The sequence below is a fragment of the Xenopus tropicalis genome, chromosome 1 (assembly GCF_000004195.4).
Source record: "Xenopus tropicalis strain Nigerian chromosome 1, UCB_Xtro_10.0, whole genome shotgun sequence".
NCBI lineage: Eukaryota > Metazoa > Chordata > Amphibia > Anura > Pipidae > Xenopus > Xenopus tropicalis.
In genome coordinates, this window is record NC_030677.2 from 101,986,163 (window position 1) to 102,006,655 (window position 20,493).

Here is a 20,493-nt window from a genome sequence, read left to right on the forward strand (position 1 = left end):
ACTCTGCAGCTCCAACCTGGCCCAAGGAAAATCACGATAACGAAGCTTTAATGAATCTGAAACTTTCATACTCGTCGCGACAAATACGATTTTGTCACACAAATTGCAGCATAAATTGTCGCAAAGTATGAAAAAGTCGCCCAAATTAACGAAAAAGTCGCAAAAATTCCATGAAAACTAGATTTTTTTGTATTTGGAAATAATCATATTTTGATAAATGTGCCCCTATATCAAATATCATTTTTATAGGCCAGGCCTATAAAATATCAGCAAGGTGGCACCTTAACCACAGCCCATTATTGAGTATATATATGATTCCCACCTGTCCCTGCCTACGTGAAGCTTACAGTCTAAAGTCACCCACAAACAGCCAGCAAGTTATGCAGCACTTTGAAATAATTATTATAATATTTAATATAATAATAATAAATAATATTTATAACAAACAGGGGTTGTAAACTTAACAAACATGGGCTACAAAATAAAATAGGATCAGAAAGTGCTACCTACAAGAGCTAACAATCTAGAGGGACTATGGTAACCATAGCACACCATGCAACCAATATATGATGTGAGTCTTATGAGTTATATGATACATAATATTCGGAAGTAAAAGATGACCGCCAAGTCAAAACCTCAAAAATGAATACAATTAAGGCTCTGGCACACGGGGAGATTAGTTGCACGCGACAAATCTCCCTTGTCGCTGGCGACTAATCTCCCAGAAATGCCCTCCCACCGGCGATTTACATTCTTGCCAGTGGGATGGCAACAAGGGAGATTTATCGCGGGCAACTAGTCTCCCTGTGTGCCAGAGCCCTTAAAGGAACAGTAACACCAAAAAATTAAAGAGTTTTAAAGTAAAAGAAATATAATGTACTGTTGCCCTGCACTGGTAAAAGTTGTGTGTTTGCTTCAGGAACACTACTATAGTTTATATAAATAAGCTGCTGTGTAGCCCTGGGGGCAGCCATTCAAGCTGGAAAAAAGGAGAAAAGGCACAGGTTACATAGCAGATAACGGATAAGCTCTGTAGAATACAATAGTGTTTTATCTGTTATCTGCTAAGTGCCTGTGCCTTTTCTCCTTTGAATGGCTGCCCCCATGGCTACACAGCAGCATTCTTTATATAAACCATAGTAGTGTTTTGAGGCAAACACCCCAGTTGTACCAGTGCAGGGCAGCAGTACATTATATTGTAATTTCTTTTATACACTTGAATGTTTTGGTGTTACTGTTCCTTTAAGGAGTGTTTTGGTATTGAGTGACTAGGTGATTGAATTGATGAGTAACAAACATACATGAGAAACTAGTAATAAATGAGTAAAGAAGTGGCAAATAGTAAGAAGCAAAAGCTGAAAAGAAAACACCAAGAAGAGGCACAGACTAGAAAAACCTGCCTTTCTGTCAGACCATCCCAAATCATCTCTTACAATTCAAATCTTCTAAGTTTGAAATGTAATGTATTGCGAAATGTATTGCTCTGTGTATATTGGAAAGCTAATAGTATTTTGCCTTTTCTCGTGGGTTTGGTGCCAGCTGCAACAGCGACAGGTAAAACTGAAACATTGGCATAAATCCATGTGAGAGACTGCCCAGTGCACTGGCACACAGTTGCAGAGTACAGCCACATCCAGGCTTTGGAACTAAAATCAATGTGTCACTTATTATGTATGCATTTTATCTTCCTCTTCATCAGCTTCATAAGGGATCACTTATATCAACAGATACTAAGTTATAATGAAGACGTTCCAGAGACTCATAGAAACGTGCATTCTACCTCCAAGCAAAAGCCAGCAATAGAAGTGAGCTAGTCATACATACCTTTAAGTTACCAAGACGTAACTAGCTAAGTGCTCGCATCAGTCAAGGACTCACAGAGGGATATCACAAAGAGGAGTGAGGTTACACAGGGAGCTATTACACAAGGGCATTTGAATATTCAAGAATCCCAGATGGATATGGTTGTAGCTGTTAGTGTTACAAAGGGAGCTGGTTGTGTGGGAGGCACAAAAGGAGCTGGGTGTGTGACAAAGATAAGGCTGGGTGTGTGTCCCAGACACTGAGAACTGTGACACAGCTGAAGATTACTACATATACACACACACATATATGATTATGCATTGCACAGATTTATTAATTTATGTATGTAAGGATAAATATTGGGGCTCAGTGCATTGTGGGTCTGTTTAAATTTGGTGCATTATTCTCCTCACCATTGCTAAACGTATTTATTTTTGACTGAAATCTGTCATGATCCTTCTTATAGATCTGTTGCAGGGCAACAGTACATTATATTTTAATTACTTTAAAACACTTTAATTTTTTTATGTTACTGTTCCATTAGATTAGATGTAGCTCAGACCATATTAATAGTCAAAGTTTCCTCTATAGCCTTTTGTCCAGAGGGCCTGAAATCTAATAAATTACTTAAGGTAGTACAGGTATGGGACCTATTATACAGAATGCTCGGGACCTGGGGTTTTACGGATAAGGGATCTTTCCATAATTTGGATCTCCATAACTGAAGTCTGCTAAAAAATTATTCAAATATTGAATTAACCCAATTGGCTTGTTTTGCATCAAATAAGGATTAATTATATCTTAGTTGGGATCAAGTACAAGGTAGTGTTTATTATTACAGAGAAAAAGGAAATCATTTTTAAAAATTAGAATTATTTGCTTATAATGGAGTCTAAGGGAGATGGCCTTTCCGTAATTCGGAACTTTCTGGATAATGGGTTTCTGGATAAGGGATCCAATACCTGTACTGACATCTGACCATGCTTATTATATAGGACAGTAATAGGAGCTAATTATGAGTAGTTGTTGAGTTTGCAGCTAGGAGAGTCAGGTTTATCTTTGTGTATAATTAGTTTTAGCTCTGTTCATCTGATTGATCTGCCTCCGTCATCAAGGGCGAAGACACACAGGGCAATTAGTCGCCACAACTTTTTGAAAAGTCACGGCGACTAATCCGTGCAGCGAAAATGCACGCGCGAACAGTCGCCGCGATGGCCATTATAGTCTATGGGTGACTAATCGCCCCATGTGTCTTCGCCCTAAAGGGGCAGTGTAACCATTATTCAAAATGAGTTTAAAGAATAAGGCATGAGCTGAACATACTTTTTACCTACTGTTTTAATTATAACAAATCTATGTTTTTTTGTTATTGAACTTGAATGCCTGCCCATGTGAATACACAGCAGCTTATTTATATAAGATATAGTAGTCATTCTGAAACAAACATAAAACTTTTACCAGTGCAGGGCAGCAGAACATAATATTTTAATTAATTAAATTTAAACAATTTAAATGTTTGATGTCACTGCTCTAAGGCTCTGCAAGGCCTTTCCCCCAAAGACTCCTGAGTGATTTATGCTTGGCTGTGTACATATATTCTCATATTTTGCCCTATAACTTCATCAGTATAACATGCTAGGATGATAGTATCTCACAGTTCTAAGTGAATATATTTTATATAAATGTATATATATATATATATTTATTGTAAATAATCTTCAATGGGTACAATAAAATGAGCAAGTGTCTTTTGAAACATTTGCTGAGAAATGCAACATGAGGTGTTCTGTTACCAATACTAGCTTGTGTCTCTAGAGTAAAGAGGGTAAAATGTAATCAGCAAGGCAGGCAGCATGGGACAGGGGAAAAAAAAGACTAACTTGGATAGAAGGCGAGGTGAGAGATTCATAGAAAATATGTGCAATATTGGAATTAGGAAAATCCCTTGTTATCTATCCTATTTTCCATGAAATGCAGAACTGCAAACCAAAAAATGAGCACCCTGATGTGAATCCAAGATCAGTAGGGTACACCATGAATTTATTTTGTAAAGGAATAGTAACAACAAAAAGTTAAAATGTTTTATAGTAATTAAAATATAATGTGTTGCTCCCATGCACTGGTAAAACTGGTGTGTTTGTTGCAGAAACTCTACTATAGTCTATATAAATAAGCTGCTGGGTTGCCATGGGGGCAGCCATTCGCAACACAGGTAATATAACAGATACATTCTGTAGAATACCATTGTATTCTGTTACAAAGCTTATCTGTTTTCTGCTAAGCCTGTACCTTTTTCAGCTTGAATGGCTGCCCCAGTGGCTACACAGCAGCTTGTTTATATAAACTATAGAAGTCTTTATAAAGCAAGCACATAACGTTTACCAATGCAGAGTAGGAGTACATTATATTTTAATTACTTTAAAATGGTTTCATTTTTTGGTGTTACTGTTCCTTTAAACTACAGGTAGGTGGTTTTGTATTAGCTTGAGAAAGGATGGAAAGGAAATGACCATTGCTGTAGCTATACTATCAACATTATCATGGTAGATTATCATTAAAAAAAGGTTGTTGAATTCATATAAGATTCCTGACTACCTAGTATGTCAGTGAGAATCGCTTCTGTAAGGATGGCCTGTATATACCAACATATCTGTCATACTAATCTCCTGATGTGCAAAATACTCTTAATTGTACATGTAATGTAACAGTTCCACACAGAATAACATACAAGCAATTGGCCAGGTCGTTGTATTTTTCCCACCATGCTAGATAGTCTGTAAATTGGATTTTCACCTAACCTCTTATAAGGTGCAAACTGCTCTACAGGTTCATTTACATAAAGTTCCTTCTAATTACTGGACTTTTACATGGACACTTTGTGAACTTAGCCCTCAGGGGATCATAAAATACTGGACTTGTTTACCCATTGTTTTGCATCTGGATGATGTGGTCAATTTCTCATTTGCTTTTAAAAGAGCAACTCCTAAACGTGGGATGCTGTCCTTAGCCATTTGGAAACATTTCGGCTCACATTAAAACCAGACAAATGTCGACAGGCCCAAATGATAGGTAACTTATTTGGGACATGTTATAAGTCAGGAGGGGGTAGCTACCTTTTAGGGTAGGTACCCTAATAAAGTATAGGCATTCCAGCAGTGGCACATACCCAGGTATAACACACAGGTGAAGTCTTTTTTGGCTTTGGCTAGGATATATATTAAAGACTTTGCCCTCATTGCTGCCAAGCATAACTAGCAACAGGAGGTCATACAGTGTTCCTAGTTTTCAAAGCAACAGGAAGGTCTTTGAGACCCTCGAAGGGTGTGGTTAGTGGCTGCCCCAATATTGACCTATGTCATTGTGGCTGTATATGGATGGTGGCCTGCAGGGCCTGGGCCATGTCTTCATACAACTTCAAGAAGGGCAAAAGAGGGTGGTGTCCTATGCCAGCCGTAGATGGCAGATGATTCTAATAACTACAGTTCTAAAGTTAAGTTGTTTAATTGATAAACAAAAAAGGGGATAAGCTCTCAAAAAAGTCACGTAGGTCACCAAAAAGGATATTAAAAGCAAAAATCGATATCAACATCACAATTGCCTTATTTGTTTCTTCCTCCAAGAGCACTAAGTTATAGGCTAAATATATTAAACAGGAAGTAGCTATTTATACCAACACCTACCAATTGAAACACACATTATATGTGCTTGGTCTTTACTTGTATGTGAATTTGATAAGTGGTGACTGCAGATCCCTTTCTTTGTCCCCTCCGTCCAGGATCCAAACAATGAAGTTTACTAGTAGCCAAGCTACAAGGACGTACAAAATATATTAATATGGTATAGTATTTTAGTAAAAATGCATACACTTGTTTAAACACTCGCTTAAAAAATGTTGAGGTCACAATGCATTCAAAAGTGACCAGTCCAATCCAACGGTGATTCACTGTCACCCAAAATGCGGTGAGTAAATCTACTCACCAGACTAAATAAGGTATCAAGGGTCAATTGATCACATCCACAAGGCAGAGACTTACATGCAGTTTAAGTGTCCATTTGGTATCATGCAGATAAACATCAAAAGTTCTCAGAACTTCTGTCAGTAGATTGACTGCATGTTAGGTCACCTTAAAATGTTTTAAGCTACTCCAACATGTGTTTAAACTGGTGTATGCTTTTTACTAAAATACTACACCATATTACTTTTTTTTGTGCTTCCTGGTAGCTTGGCTACTAGTAAATTTCATCACCTCCCAGATGTCCAAGGTAAATTCTCTCAATACCCTGGGCTCTAAAAAATTAATTTTCTATTGTACATGGCAAAAAATGTCAAGAAACATTGTTTGCCCTCTGATTCTTTATGTCAGTTATAAGCTTCCTTATCCTTTATTTTAAGAGTCATTTGGCCCACTTACACAAGGTACATGCAATCAAATATACTACATTCTTCATTTTGCAATTAATGTATAGTTTAATTCCATATAGTCATTTTGTAGTGGATGAAGTGAATATGTAAATGAGAACAAGTAACTCACCTCTTCACCCCACATTTGAAAGTGCCCACAAGTCTAAAGTCGGCCATACATGCACTGATAATGTCAGCTTCATTTTGTACGACATTTGGTGCGTGTATTAAAAGCCTCTATAAGTAATAACATATCATATCCCTTACTTAGCAACCTGTTTCTTAGACCACATGACTATAATGTGTACTGTACTTGACTGTAATGTTGACTGTACTTGAACTTTTCTGGTAAAAAAAAAAAAAAAATACTGGCCTTCCTATATTTCTATCTTTCTTCCCTATTAATAACATTGGCATCAAGCATTGTTTTTACTTGCCAGGTGACAACCCTAACTGTACTGCTTTTGTATCTAATCTTGCTTATCCCTTAAAGTGGCCATACAGGCGGCGATTTCCGATGTTTCCAACGGTCGCACGAAAGATCGTACAATCGGCCGCTAACCGTTCAGGGCTGAAATGGCAGATAAGGAAGTAGAGACAATAGGATTTCTACCTCCTTCTGCTGATTCAGCCCTGAAGGCAGATTTTGATCAGGCGCCTTCTATGGCGCCCGATCAAAATCTTTTAACCTGGCCAATCGGCGAGTCGACCGATATCAGCAGCCTCCTGCGACATCAATTGACTCACCGACTTGCCATACACGCACCGAATATCGTATGAAACGGGGTTTCGTACGATATTATCGGTGCGTGTATGGCCAGCTTTAAAGACTCTAATCTGTCCAAGGGTACTGGCTCATGGGGAGATTAGTTACCCGCCATAAGTCTTTGCAAGCTTTCACTTTCAAGGTTTCATTTCGGGGTGATTGCAGTAGCAAAGATTTATTGCAGGCGACTAATCTCCCCATGTGCCAGTATCCTACCTGTCACCAACTCTGAAAGTATACTTCCTTCTCTTAACATTTAGGTCCCTTACATGCTTTTATAAATATATTGATGCCTGTTGCTTGCAGATTTTGTCTTGCAATTTATTTTCCTCCTTCCAGTTTCAAAACGTATTATAATTGATAGTCTACACCAGGGTTGGACTTGGCTGGCATGGCATTGGGAGAAAACTTGGTAGGCCCAGACCTGCTCCCCTGCCTGCAGTTCTGCATCAAAGAGTAAAGGAGCAAGTAGTTGGAATACAACCTTCTTACAAAACAGGAAAACATTGATCAGCCATAGTTCCAGTAATAGATAAAACAGGAAAAATGTATTCAGCCAAAATCTTACCTTTTATAACTTCAAGCTGGCTTTGCAGGTGTATTAAAGGGGAGGCCCCAAAGTTTGAAATTTTCTGCTCTAGAAATTGAACATTGACTAAAAACAATGTGTTAGGTTTGATATTTTTGTGCCAATAGAAAGCAAATGATGATAAATGTGGCATGGGAATAATATTAACTGCCATTTAATTTCTTTATAGCATAATACAGAATATATCAGAACATAGCATTGGTATTCCTCAGAACTGAGCACAAACAACATTGTTTCTTTTAACTGACCATATATTATCCTTCCTTCATGTAACCTATGTAACAGTTATTACTATAGAGATTTGCAGTAACAATACAACATTGTTTGCATTTTGTTCATAAGACTTGCTTATAAAGTACATCTCTATCAAAATAAATCATTATACTGACATTTGTTAAAAAGGTCTAATAACCAACTCCATTGTGGTATGACATGATACTACTTGTTGATTAAGATGATTTTATGATCCTTGTGTTTACAATTTCACCAGGTCTAAACTACTATAATATAGTGCAGAATGCGCAGTGAAACGGCTCCAGCTGACAACTCATAGGCCTCACTTGTTTTAAAGGAACAGTTCAGTGTAAAAATGTGCACAAAATAAAAAATGTTCAGCTCTCTAAGCTGTAAGCAGTCAGTAACCAATCAGTTACTTAAGGGGGGGGGGCATATGGGACATAACTGTTCAGTTAGTTTGCTTTTGAATCTGACCTGCTTGCTCACAAACTAACTAACAGTTATGTCCCATGTGCGGGGGCACTGACTAATTAAGAGGTTAGAGACATGAAAGCAGGAAGTAGTGTTCTGGCTATTGTGTTAGAATCTGCTCACTCCAGCCTTTATAGATTACATTTTTCCCTAACTAACTATATAAGAAATATTTTTGTGCAGTTGTTTTAATCAGTTTTGCACAGTTTCATTTCTACACTGAACTGTTCCTTAAAAGACTGTGCAATCTGAGGCTGTATTTGACCAGCAAGTTGAAGTATCTTTTATGTTGATGTAGTGGTGTGTCTGCTGTTACCAAAATCCCCCAAAAGGTGGTGCTGTCTGCTGTTGATATTCAAAACAATTAAAAAGGAAAGGCAAGATTTAACTTTTATCAGTCTGTGCATCTTAGAAGGTTTGGGGATGATCTATTGTGCATTAATGTCATGTGTGCTCAAGGCATATATTTGTAGATAGTGTTAGATCATTCACCAAGGTATGTAGGCTTCTACAAGTGACCTGTACAAGGACCCCTTCACAAAATATTTACATTAAATGAACATCTTAGGGGTAATTTATAAAGACCCAGGACACAAGTGTTCATTCACTGTGAACCACATCTGGGTTTGCACTGGTGGCTGAAAGCATGTCTGGTCTGGTGTACAAAAATTGCTGGCCCACTAGGGTAACAGGAAAACTCCTGGTGGGCCAAGGGGTCAGATGGGCTACTACTCACATAGCCATTTGGCCTTTTATGACAATAACATTGTGATTTCTAAATTTGGCATGACATCATAGAGTACAATTGGAAAGGTAAAATAGTTTGAAGTGTGGACCTTTTGGCTTTTGGATTTCTGGTGACCCCTGGCATCACAGTCCAACACTGGATACAAAATGTAGGCCATAGCATTTCAAGTACACAAAGGCCCAAACAGGCCCTGTAGAAAAGGACCATTCTATAGTATCTTACACCAGAACCTCTGGCAGAGTTTCTAAATTGCTAGTCTGGGCCTGAGTGTAAGAAACATGAGGTGTCCCTTGTTTGGCCTGCCAACTATCCATCTTTAAACTATATATTTTTATAAGTATTACAACTTATTGTTGATCCAGTAATCCTTTCAGTTGTTATTTTGGTGTCAGCTAGGATTTTTATTTTTTTAAGGATTGTAAGCACTTGTCATTAGTCTGTTGTCTCTTTCGAAAAGGAATTAGCATGTAAATTAAGACTAGGACTTTTCATAGTAGCATTCTAACAGTTCTATTGCATATGGAAAGACAGTCCTTAACATTATATTATTTTGTTAATCAGCGCCCCACCCTGGAAGTGTTATGCATTGGTACTCTCTGCATTGTCTCTCTAACCTGTCTCATTCTCTGCTTTCAGTCAGTTGATTTAAGAGTTGATTCTGTATGTGGCTCAACACCTAGCTGAATGGATCACAAAAGGGTCTTTGACCAACGGTATATACTAACCTGCCAAATAGGTATCTAGACAATCTCAGCAACTAATATCAGCCAGTGTACAGGCACCTTAAATGTAATACAAAATCATTTTCCTCCATAATGTGGTTTAACATCAGCATTACAGTTATATTTAAAGCCATTTTAAAATTATTTATGCCTGCTTCTTTTCAGCTCCAAATGTTGGCATTGTTACCAACAGTTTTGCTGTAAACCTTTACGTAGATTTATTAACATGAGAAAAAAAAATCAACTTGCTTTAATTTTGTTATCAGAGACAAAAATTCAGTTAATCTTTTGGCCAGCTGTATGATCTGAATGTTGGCCCCTGAACACAAGGTCAGTGCCCCCAGCATGGGGTGGCCAAATCAGGCAGACGTCTGCAGAGCTGGATTTCATATCCGGACACCCCGAGGCTGCCCCCCATTCGTGCCCCTCCCCCCACAAATCCGGCCTGGGGGTCTGCTCAACTGGCACCCTGACCAAGCAAGTAGATCCAGGCCCATACTGTGAATCTGTGGTTTCTGACAAATGCTGCTGTAAGGCTGCTGTAAGATGCTATAGGAAGTCACTATTTATTGGACTGGTGCAATGCTGTTTCTGTGCTTAAACTAAGCATTTTTGGTTTACTTACAAATGCAGAAGTTATAGTGCCGGAAACAGCCCATTATGTCATTAATGTTACTGAACTTAAACACAACCATGTAGTTAATGTCAGTATAAGCTGCCGCCTTTGCTTCACTGTAAATATTGTGCTTTAGGTTTAAAGTCTTTCAACACTGGCAATAAACTGTGAGGGCATTTGAACTTATAAAGGCAGACATGGTTGAAATTTCCTATGTCTGTCCATTTCCCAAATCTAATGATATCTATATTACATGGATATTGGATAATCAGCAGCCCACCATACATGCACAGACAATCACAGGAAACATACCTGTGCAAGTATGACCACCATTAGTCTTATGGTTGAAAAGTCTTAATGCATTTTAAGATAGACAATGACAAAGTGTGTAGGCATACCACCTAAACAAGCAGAAAATAAAGATGAAAAAAATCAAAACTTCTGGTAACTGAAAACAACATATAATTGTCTTTTTCTGACATCATAAGTAGCCTTGTTAATTCACTGGCATTCATAGTAATATAAATGTCACTTTTGTATTATATATGGAATAATGTACCTTTGTTGTAAAATATACATTATAAGTTACAAAGGAGTTTTACGATTATATATATATATAGGTGCAATAGAGGCCAGCACTCACAGGACTTTAAAAAAACGTCATCAGAAAGAATAAAGGTTTTATAAAAAGTATTTCAACATGGTTTTTTATTTGCCCAATAAAAATTTGGGCAAATAAAAAACCATGTTGAAATACTTCTTATAAAATCTTTATTCTTTCTGATGACGTTTTTTTGAAGTCCTGTGAGTACTGGCCTCTATTGCACCTGTATTTGTATTTTTTGCATTTAGCACCCGGGCATTTATCTCTTTGTATGTGGTGTGCTACCTCTGCTGGGACTGTATATATATATACATGTGACACAAATTACATCACTAAGCAGGATATTAATGGCTCTTGTGTATTATAAGGCCTAATCCATCTAAATCATAAGTATAGAATTTACAATTATTAAAGTTGTCTACTAAAATCAATATTATATACAGTCATTTTTCACACAGGCCCCCCAAAAAGTTGAAACTAAAGGAACTTAAGATTCATGTAGTAAAAGCAAGTAGTGCACCTGCGCCTCAACTTATTTTTCAAGCAAACCTCAAACAGCTCATTTATCAACACAATTTTTCTCCTTGCTAGTAACCCATAGCAACTATCACTGATTAGCATTTTTCACCTCCATATAGATCAATGAAAGCAAAAATGTGATTGGTTGGCAGTACTCAAGGGACTATTTATACATCCTGCAGTCTGTTCCTATACCTTTTACTATTTACTGTTACAGAATATTAATCCATGGAATAGTCTTTCCATATTCTGAAGTTCAACCAGTGACCTTTACACGAATAACATGATTTACATTGTATATTCTTATTTAAAGGTTCCTTCACACAAAAACTGTTTTTTTGCGTTTTGAAAGAAAATGTAATTCTAAGCAATTTTTTAATACACATTTATTAAGGAGTAAAGGTCCCCATAAACGGGCAGCTTATCTGCCGTGTAGGGGCAGAAATGAGGGGCCTGGCCAACCGATATCTGGCCTGAAATTGGCCAGATCTCGATCGGGCAGGTTAGAAAATTCAGTCGGATCGGGGACCGCATCGGCCAAACGATCGAATTATTCTTTTTTTTAACTACATGCTCCTCGTAGGTGGGGATATCGGGTGCAGATCCGCTCGCTTGGCGATCTCAGTGTGTATGGGACCTTAAGAGTATTTGTAAATGTAACTGCAGTGTTTGTTTATCTTTCTGTTCTCTGGACCCGAGTCTTAGAAAAATGTATGGAGGTCTTCTCCAGAGCGGTCATTCTGGACCTTGGGAGGGGTGCAAGAGCATTTCAGTTTGCAAAGGAGCCCTCAGGTCTTTCAATCAGCTTTAGGGTAAGAACCCATGGAGCGTTTCAGTCACCCTTGATAGATCTCTGCTATCGCAAGCGCCAAACCACTCTGAAAATGCTTTTCACCGGCAAAAAATGTAGCATTTCTTCTCTGCTACTTTTTTCAAGTGTAAAATTAATAATCGATGGATTAACCAGTGAAGGTAACCGTGCTGCCAAGGGTTAATGATTCAGCTCTCAATCTTGCTGTACACTTCCACCAGAGTGTAAAAAACAAAAATAAGCTTAAATAAAGCCACCAGGAGAGAGCAAAATGCAGTGCTTGCTGCCAATGGTGCTTTAGGTGTGTAAAGGTGTGAATAAAGCACCTTTAGCAGCAAGCACTGCATTTTGCTCTCTCCTGGTAGCTTTGTTAAAGCCTCTAGCTGTATTAGTTGTTCTGACGAGAGGCTGCAGTAAATAAATCAATTCATTCATCAATTCATCCTGAAAGACCAACTTTCAAGGCCACCGTCAGGGGATGATGAGTCCTGCCAGGGTCCTGGTCCGAGCAGAGGGCCTGAGTTGTCACAAAAGAGGTAAAGCTTGGGTGATTTGGGGCTGGTTTAAGCAGACCAGGGCAGGAATAGATGGATAAAGGCCATAACCAGTAGGCATATGGGTCCTCGCATTTTCTCATGGCAACCCTGATGACTTTAGGTGTGCCACCAGCAAGAAGCTAACCATGTCACTCACAATAAGCAATTGTAACTGATTATCTTGCAAATCTTTTACTTGACTGTGTGGGAGATGCCATTCCCGTAATTCAGAGCCTTCTGAATAACCGGTTTCCAAATAAGGATTCGCTATTAGTTTGCTCTGTAGAGCTTCTTAAGGATTTATAATGCCAAGTTTATATTTTTATACATTTCAACTTTATTGTGTTATTAACAAAACAAAATATCAAAGGTTTTTATTAAATAAATATATAATGAGCAATCATTTTGCAATTATTTTACTATCCGCTTAAGTAATCACTATGAATGCAGTAGGTAGAATGGACTATTGTAAATTGGGATCTTTGACCCTCAGCCTCAAGCAGTGATAACTAGGGTGGAACCTCTCACTTGGGAGATTTAACCTAGGTACAAAGTTTGCAGTTTAGCAAACCAACCACAGAAAATGTATAATTAAGGTAACTGATAGAAACATAGCACCATCTACAGCTAAGCCAAAGTATTACACCATAATTATAAGATGAGGAATTTGACTGCCATATTACAAATATCTTGTCACCATGCTTGATTTTTATTACAACGCCATTTCCAAAAAAGTTGAGACACTGCGCAAAATACAAAATGAAAAGCATGATATGCAAATCATTTAACCTCTATATTTAATTGCAAATGGTACAAAGACAACACATCAAATGTTGAAACTGGGAAAAGGTATGGTTTCCTGAAAAATTATGCATATTTTGAATTTGATGCCAGCAACATGTTTCAAAAAAGTTGTGACAGGAGCAACCAAAGACTGGAAAAGTTGTATTTTGCTAAAAAGCGCATCTAAGAGAGGCTCTCAGAAGTAAAGATACTTTAACACCATCATCTGCATGGGTAAATATTGCAACAGCTTAAATATATACCTGCAGAAACATGCAGTCAGTGTGAAGAATGAGTACTCTTCAATGTACCTAAAAGAACTAACTCTGCTTGATGTGGAGTCATTCTTGAAGTATGTTTTGTTCACTCATAGCTGCTGCAGCCTGTTGCCTTGCCAATTATGCACTCAACATTGTTCCTTAAGGTGGGCCTGTCGGAGAAAGATCTGCTAGTTTGGCGAGGTTGTGGATCTTTCAGTGTATGTCCACCTTTAGTAGTCTGCACCAAGCCTGCCTCTGTGCCCCTTATCAATCACAGCAAGCAATCAGGGAGAGGTACCAGACCAAGGGGTGATTTATCAACTGGGTGATTTATCAAACTCAAATTTGAGTTATGTTTTGAAAACTTGAATGTCCGGTATTTATTAAGTGCAAAAAACCCAAAAAATCAAATGTAAAAATTTGCCATTAAAAGCTTGCGTATTTCTATATAAGTCAATGGGAGTTGTCCTAGGTAAAGTCAAGCCATATTTGCAAACTCGATAAATTTGAGTTTTTTGACTCTTTTGTAAAACTCTAAAAATGTAAGATATTTGCGATATTCGAGTTTTTCTTATTCTGACAAATTTCCTTATTAATAAATAAGATTTGATATTTCATATGCAAGTTTTTTCAATTTAGAAAAACAAAGTCGAATTCACAAACTCGAAAACTGATAAAAAAGCCCACAAGTGTCCAATGGAAGTGTTTATTACCATGTATATTGAGACTCTTACGCTATTATTATTGACTTTTTATTCTGTGTACATTATAGGATTTATTTATAGATAATGTCTCTCGCTGTGGAATCTAGTCATATAGACATCAGTATAATCTACAAGCAGTTTAGTTAGATGTACTACTACAAATCAGAACTCTATAGGATAACTGACATCAATACTCATTTAAGTCTCATTACAGTCAAGAAACTTTTTTTTTTTAACAGCACCGAATGTGAACCACTGTCTGTGAACACAGTCTCTACATCCATTAGTGCAAGTTAAAACCACCATGCAAAGAAGAAACCATATATAAACATGATCTGAAAACACTACCACATTCTCTGAGCCCAAGCTCATTTAAGATGGACTGAGGAAAAGTGGAAAACTGTCCTGTGGTCTATATAATATTTGATATGTTGTCTTTGTGCTATTTTCAGTTAAATATAGGGGTTATCTGATATGCAAATCATTCCTTTCTCTTTTAATTTACATTTTACACAGTGTTCAAATTTTTTTTGGAAACTGAGTTGTACACCAAAATCCACTCAAATATATTGATTTATTGTATCTAAATGTAAGGCAATGTAGGCATTGTTAGGAGGCTGTTTAAGTGAACTTAAATCAAGTTTTCATGTAAGGTAAAGAAAACTATACCCCCAGAATGAATACTTAACCAACAGATAGTTTATATTATATTAAGTGACCTATTAAATGATGTCCCACAGGCAGACTGAGCTTCAGTTATAAGAGCACACTCTGTTGTACACCTGTCCTATAGTACAAAGAAACAGACTGGCACATGGAGTTGCTCTCCCACAGGGTGATGGTATGGTGGTATCTATACATTACAACTCTCAGTACTCTATTATCTCTCCCTATTTAGTGCATATAGAGAATCAGCTCAGGATAGTAACAAACAAATATTTCCTGTCACCTGATTCAAAACTATCAGTAGCTACATACTCTGTTGAGGGGCTCAATCTGCTTTAAGCCTATGTAGAAGATGCAGATAAAACTTTCAGATCATTTAAAATATTCAGTTGCTTGCCTAACAAAGTGTATTTAACACCCACAACTTGCAAATTATACTAACCAGGCTGTATATCTGACAGGTAGTGCTAGAAATATCTTGGCAGCTAGATTCATAAGTGACTGTCTGTTACAGAAAATGTTTTTATACTTTGACCCCACTGAATGTTTTTGTTTAATTTTTGTATTTGGAGACAGAACATGGCTTGCATTGTCTGTAATGTTGTACTTTTTGTTTAACTGATCAGAGGTAGGGGGAAACTTTATTGACAGCGGGATATTTTTTTACACTCCTTTAACGTATGGTGCTCCATATTATGAAGAACCTTCTTATCTGGAAAATCCTATATTTAAAAGAAAATGAATCACAAAAGCAAAAAAAAAACAAAAAAAGAAACAAAAAAAAACAGGCAAAATGTTGCAATTACAAAGTCATTGTATACTTTTGCCTACTTTAATTACATGCGCAGCAGAAACATTTATGAACAAAACCTGCTCCAGAATTATCTTGATTTTGTATGCAGCAGTATTAGAAAGTATATATTACTACTGGAATTATGTTATATCTAGGGTACATTAAAAAAAATCTAAAGAATACATTTGAGGACAGTTGCTTTATTTGGGACCATATTAGGACAAGAGTAAATTGAAACTATTGAAGCAAACTGAACCACAGAGAAAATTCCCAGATAGGCCTTATCGTAAAGATCGTCTGTAGGTTTATGTACTAGATAAAACAGCCCTGAGCTAAGCACTCAGCACAAAACTAGGAAGACAATCTTGCATGCTATGTAAATGGAGGAAGGGTTGCTGCACAACAGGGTGTGTAGGCTTTTGTATGTGATAATGGAGTACAAAACCCACAGCTTGGGCTTATGTGCTTATATTTCAGAAAAACCTTACTCTTTTATTGACAGTTGATGCATAGGTATATAATGAACACAAACTCAGAGAGGTGGTGTTCCTATGTGTCCAGGTGGTGTACCTATGTGTCAACTCATTCTCATAAATGACATGTTTACAAGGATTTCTACACCACAGTAGAAGGTAAAAACAGATTAAAAATAGGGCCTGGCATTTCAGGTTCACAAAGATCCAAATAATAGTGACTGTATATGGCATCTTACACTAGCCCCTCTTGCATTTGCTAGAATCTAGAGACTGCCAGTCTGGGGTTGGGCATTGAGGGTGAAGAATCAGATTACATGAGCAATGTGAGGAAGGTGGACCAAGAGCTGCTTTTTTTGGCCAGTGAACTTGCAGATCTTTCAATGAGGTTGGTCATTGGTGACTCAAAATTCCTTCTAAGGTCTCTAGGTTAGCAGTTTTTTTAGGTTATCTAGTCTACTTGAAATAGCTATATGGAAAGAACATTTTGAGACATAGTTCCTTTGGCTCCTGCAACCTCCCACTTGGTAGTATCCTTAGGCATTAGATAGAAATCTAGCAGGCTACACACTTTAATTGGGGTCATGGACATCAACAACAACAAACGTGTTGGATGCCTATACAGAAATTACCACAATGAAAAAAATACACAAGAACCATAAATATAGTCTTGTAATTGGTGCATAGTGATGTCATGTGCCACATAACTGGTGTATTAAATACGATAGAGTACCCCTGCCCTTATCAGAGATGTAAACCAAGCAGGTTTCTTTTTTTGGGTGTACCTTGGCGACACCCTGTTACAACCTTGGACAACACTGTATATTTGAGGGAATTTTCTTTTCATTTGCATGGGTTAAAATTCATTTGCATACATATTACAGAGAGAGAGACTGGGTGGGCAGGGAGTTCGGAAGGCAGAAAAATCTGGGTTTTTATGTCTACTGTAAATGTTTATGAAACTCATAGGGGCACATTTATTAAAGTACGACAGGTCCGATTACAAAAAATTCATATTTTTTCTAAAGTTTACAACTTTTGCATATTTTCTACAATATTTTTGTTAATTTGCGCAACTTTTTCGTACTTTGTGACAATTTGGGCGACAAAATCGTATTTGTCACAACGAATACGAAAGTTTTGGATTCATTCAAGCTTCGGTATCGTAACTTTCCTTGGGCCAGTTTGGAGCTGCAGAGTGCCACTGAGTCCTATGGGAGTCTTCCAAAATCATGCACAAAAGGATCAAAGTCAGAAAGGTTTTCCTGCTGTTTACGATCGTTCGGATATGATAATTTTGTGACTTTCGGATCGTTTCAATATGAAAATTTCGGACCATAAGTACGAAATATTCATATTCGAATGAACGGAATTTTAGTGACTTTTGCAATCATCATTATTGGATTTAGTGATTTGGATTCGTACTTTAATGAATGTGCCCCATAATGTGACTTGTGATAGCCTTGCATTTTACTATCGGTTGTACCAGGGGCACAACGTTGCAGAGCCAGGCACCACAAAAAAATCTTGGCGAAGGCTCACAGCCTCATGGGTGTGCACTCTACCCTGCTGTTGTACCCACAAACTCTGATACTAGAGGTAAAGTTAAAGCAGCTGAAAGGGCTGTCAACTGAGCACCATAATGCAGACCCCTTGGCTGTCCTGGCCTGTCTCTCCCACATATTTCCTTATGGTTGTAAGGACTGCTCAACTGTAGTTACACCACAGGTGGGGGGGGCACTGTTCCACACATATAAATATATACCCATACAAATGCATAGCAAAAGGAATCCTGGGAATGGTACACCAATTTCACTACCCATTAAATTTTCATGTAAACAGTTTTAAACTAGTGCTTATTTAATATTGTACCCATTATTTTTAAATGAAAAACGAATATCAGCCGCCCCAGAATTACATGACATTTAGGGGCAGATTTATTAAAGTCTGAATTTTGACTAATTAAAAGTATAATTGGCAAAAATTAGAAGTAAATATGATAATTTTGGATGTGCATTAATTGCGTGAAAATTCGTATAGTGGTTGTATGAAAATATTGTGGTACGATCCTAAAGTTACAAAATTTTCGTATCCGAACGATCGTAAACAGAGCAAAAAAAATTCTGACTTTAAACCTTCAGTGCATGTTTTTGGAAGCCTCCCATAGGACTCTATGGCACTCTGCAGCTCCAACCTGGCCCAAGGAAAGTCTCCCATAGGGCTCAATGGCACTCTGCAGCTCCAACCTGGCCCAAGGAAAGTCTCCCATAGGGCTCTATGGCACTCTGCAGCTCCAACCTGGCCCAAGGAAAGTCTCCCATAGGGCTCAATGGCACTCTGCAGCTCCAACCTGGCCAAAAGAAAGTCACCCATAGGGCTCAATGGCACTCTGCAGCTCCAACCCGGCCCAAGGAAAATCTCCCATAGGGCTCAATGTTACTCTGCAGCTCCAACCTGGCCCAAGGAAAGTCTCCCATAGGGCTCAATGGCACTCTGCAGCTCCAACCCGGCCCAAGGAAAGTCTCCCATAGGGCTCAATGGCACTCTGCAGCTCCAACCCAGCCCAAGGAAAGTCTCCCATAGGGCTCAATGGCACTCTGCAGCTCCAACCCGGCCCAAGGAACGTCTCCCATAGGGCTCAATGGCACTCTGCAGCTCCAACCTGGCCCAAGGAAAGTCTCCCATAGGGCTCAATGGCACTCTGCAGCTCCAACCTGGCCCAAGGAAAGTCTCCCATAGAGCTCAATGGCACTCTGCAGCTCCAACCTGGCCCAAGGAAAGTCTCCCATAGGACTCAATGGCACTCTGCAGCTCCAACCTGGCCCAAGGAAAGTCTCCCATAGGGCTCAATGGCACTCTGCAGCTCCAACCCGGCCCAAGGAAAGTCTCCCATGGGGCTCAATGGCACTCTGCAGCTCCAACCTGGCCCAAGGAAAGTCTCCCATAGGGCTCAATGGCACTCTGCAGCTCCAACCTGGCCCAAGGAAAGTCTCCCATGGGGCTCAATGGCACTCTGCAGCTCCAACCCGGCCCAAGGAAAGTCTCCCATAGGGCTCAATGGCACTCTGCAGCTCCAACCTGGCCCAAAGAAAGTCTCCCATAGGGCTCAATGGCACTCTGCAGCTCCAACCTGGCCCAAGGAAAGTCTCCCATAGGGCTCAATGGCACTCTGCAGCTCCAACCTGGCCCAAGGAAAGTCTCCCATAGGGCTCAATGGCACTCTGCAGCTCCAACCTGGCCCAAAGAAAGTCTCCCACAGGGCTCAATGGCACTCTGCAGCTCCAACCTGGCCAAAAGAAAGTCACCATACCGAAGTTTGAATGAATTACGAAACTTTTGTAGTCGTTACGGCAAATGCAATTTTGTTGCACAAATTGACGCAAAGCGCGAAAAAAGTTGAGGAAATTAATGAAAATATAGTGGAAAATACGCAAGGTTCTATAAATTAGAAATAATATGATTTTTTCTAATTTGTACTAATTCGTACATTGATAAACATGCCCCTTACATGTGCATAGCATATGTTACTACGAGATCTCATTGTGCACTCACTGTACAGCTTTAGGGAGGAAGTGGGGGGGGGGTAATATTTTTAATACATCCAAGGGATTATTCAGTTACTACACTGTTGATTAACAGTTAAATTTCACTCAGTAGTTAAAGCTGAAAAAAGACACAGGCGCATCAAGCAATTGCAATCACCTTTTAGTCCATCTAGGGGAGTGTGTTTACATCCTGTAACGCGCGTTATTTGCCTCACAAAGTGAATCATTATTTCTCGAACGCAGTCGGATCTGTACCGCTATCAGGCACCACACGAGCGATTAGAATAATATCGCTGCACAGTAAGTCAAATCAGAAGAATTTGTGTGCGTGCCTTTGCTCCGAAAAGCAGAGCCGAAGCATTCCATGCAGTCCGGTACGGCAGCCATGACACGGTAACCCGATCCCGCCAGTGGGGGGCAGTAGAACGCCCCCTTTCTCCCCTCC

The 20,493-nt window shown here is 38.7% G+C and overlaps 1 protein-coding gene across 2 annotated transcripts in view; it reads right to left on the minus strand.

Moving 5' to 3' along the window:
- acer1 (alkaline ceramidase 1) overlaps positions 1-20,447 on the minus strand; it is a 35,269-nt gene extending 14,822 nt beyond the window's left edge. Inside the window, exon 1 of one of the 2 annotated variants that reach the window (XM_012969733.3) lies at positions 20,206-20,447. The gene's annotated coding sequence lies outside the window, so the exon portion shown is untranslated. Of the gene's footprint in view, positions 1-1,824; positions 1,946-20,205 lie in introns of those variants that run through there. The other variant, NM_001112961.2, reaches the window with a different exon arrangement.
- Positions 20,448-20,493: the final 46 nt, after the last annotated feature.